We start from the raw sequence: 3,029 nt of genomic DNA on the forward strand, positions 1-3,029 counted from the left end.
GTAACATAATCTGCAACTGCAGAATATAAGAAACAATAATTTACAGAATATAGATGTCATGTATCTGTTAGAGGTAATTGAGAAACTAGATTATAGATCACTTCACTTCACTTCACTTTCATTGATTTGCCCCTCGGAGGGCAATTTGTTTTACAGCAGTTCCACACACTTTCCAAAACATTTAAGGGACATGTAAGACAAGAGTTGAGCAGCATCGTTGTAAAGGCATATAGTGTACATGATAAAAACAGTGCAAACAGGTTACTTCCATACATAAACACAGGCAGGGTCACCTCCTTTCTGTGGCATTCAAGGCCCTGATGGAGAGTGGGACAAAAGAGAACTTATATCTATTTTTAGTAACCAGGGGGAGTGGCACTCGAACACCCGATGGAAGCAGCTTATATTCTGGATTCAGTGGATGATTTTTGTCCCTGCGAATCGACTTGGCTTTATTCAGCAGGTGAAGCTGGAAAACTTCATCCAGACTGCTGACGTTCACCCCGGCAACCTTTGACGCCACACAGACAATTTTCCTCAGGCAGTTTTTGTCCTTGATGGCGAGGTTACCATACCAACAGATGGCAGAGATATTATTGACATTTATTTTTCTTCATTGTTACTGATGATATTATAGTGAAATAAATATCAATTAGCTCTGAAATATTAATATCCTTCTGGAGACGACATTCTGGAAGTACTTTGCTGAACACTGCAAAAACAATCATATCTTTAGAATTTCAAGTGAAATGGAAGTAAGTTGATTTTTCACTTATGAGACTTGTGGTTTTCTTTGTTCTTTGAACACTCCATGGCTCCTCTAAATCCCTGCACTCGCCCTAACTCTCTGTGCCATAGATCACACCCCTCCTTTTCAGGCCAATTTGGTTCTCTGTGCATGTAGGTTGAAATATTATGGTAAAGACCACTGGCTCAGCAAACATTACCAAGAGACAGATGAAAGTGCTTCACTTTCAGGGCTTCTCATCACCCATATACTACTACTTGGATTTACTTTCTGTCGAGTGGCTGCCCTTGTGCTGTACCAGTTCATTACACCTGAGTCAAAAATGGCTCCCAATGCACTCATAGGTACCATGTTGCATAATCGCAAAGCTTCACGTATCTAATGAAGAGCAAATATGATTTCACAATATTCACTGCTTAACAAATTTCACAGGCTCAGCTCAGCCAATGTGAAAACAATCCACAAACATTTTACTGCCAGCTTGCCCAAGTCTCATTGTCTGTTTTGGAGAATTTTGGCACAGCAAGCAAGGCAACCAAATGCACAGCAGCTCTTTCAGTAAGCAGGACGTTTGCATAAAGGCTGAGTCATGTAAAATATTATGTCATGTGAGTACAAAGTAGACCCTTAACAAGCGCTGGTTTATTGATGTCGAGATTTTCTGAGGTCAGGAACTCCTGACAACAAAAGAGAAATTCATGACGGGTTTAAGGGAAAAATACACTGCAATAGTGCCTGGATGTCAAAAAAGCTGCAATGTAAACACTTCTGTTTTATCAAATGTTCATAATGTCAGTATTCTCTGCCTTTTGTCCATCCCTTGGATGAGAAGTTGGAAAAAGATAAATCCCTGTGGAGCACCAGTGCAGATGGTTGGTGATCCACTGATAACCTTCTTTGTAATGTAAAATGAATTAGGCCTGCCACAAGTTAACTGCTGCAAGCTGAGTAGCATCAAACCTACTTCTTTTACATCCCAGCGAACCCAGTTTCACCTACATGAATGTTAAATTATGCAAGTCACTTTTTTCTTTAAAAACAAAGACACCATGACACATCAATATATAGTCACTGAATTAACTGGACTGGATGGATGCAATTAATTTACTGAGATTACATATCTATCTAAAAACTATCCCTAATCTAATTCTTTTAAACTACACAAACAAATGCTTCCCAAAAATGCTTTTGTTTTAGTTTTGTTTTCAAGTGCAATTTTGGTTTTACAAATGCAAAAGCGCATGAAAAACAAACACAGTTTTTGTTAATATTGAGATTTCCTTCCAAAAGAAAATGAATCTACTACTAGTTTAGTCCAGATGGAGAGCTTTTGTCACACTTCCTGTTTATTTGTGATACAAACCAGTGCTTTGTTGGCTCAACTGTCCAACCCACTCACTACGGGAATGAATCACGATTCTTATTTTAAACCAGAACAATGACTGTACGATCAAGACGTGTTGGCTCCCGTTATACGTTGTCTTCCGTGTGAATTTACCGGCAGGGAGTTGGCGCGGATGCTTTCCATTTATAAGATCACTCAGTCTTGCAGACTCTGCAGGAAGACACATTGTGTTTACTACCTGAAGCTTTGTGACGCCATGACGCTATCAGAGAACAGGCAGCATGCAACCAAGCCTATAGCTCATAGTGTGAAGTTCCTTTACAGTATTTTTTACAGGTTTCACTCAGTCACTTTTCATGTTAAAGCTTCTCTCAACAAATTCTTAACATCAATAATCTCCTCAATACAAGTGTTGTAGAGGTTGATTCATTATGCAGAAAGTCTACATCAATTACAATTGCAGATTACAGGGTTTTTTCTCACCTTGCTGCGCTTTGGGTCTTCTGGCAAAAAAGACACGGAAATGCAGAATGTCATATGCAATAGTCTATGGAACAGCATGAACACACCAATTAAGCATTTATTGCATTGCAGCTGCCTGGCAATTACTTAATGTTGCCTTGTTTGCACTTTATGTGTAAGGAGTCTAAACACAAAGAGTAAAAACCAATCGTTTTCAACACTCGGGGATCAATTAGGTATCTTACCGTGAGTAATAAGTCCCTGAGTTGTATATAATTTGCCATGTGTTCAAAATGTCAACACCCATCCTCTTTGTTAGTTTATAATGAGAGGTTTGTGCAAGAGAGGGAAAGTTTATTTCACAGAAGATTGCTTTTTCTGTGGCAGATAGAATATGGCAATAAATCACTTCTTGTGGTTTCAACAAAGCTTCGCACATTTAAGTCAGTTTGTGTTAATAATAAATTGTTGTGT

Source organism: Brachionichthys hirsutus, unplaced genomic scaffold (assembly GCF_040956055.1).
Source record: "Brachionichthys hirsutus isolate HB-005 unplaced genomic scaffold, CSIRO-AGI_Bhir_v1 contig_304, whole genome shotgun sequence".
Lineage (NCBI taxonomy): Eukaryota > Metazoa > Chordata > Actinopteri > Lophiiformes > Brachionichthyidae > Brachionichthys > Brachionichthys hirsutus.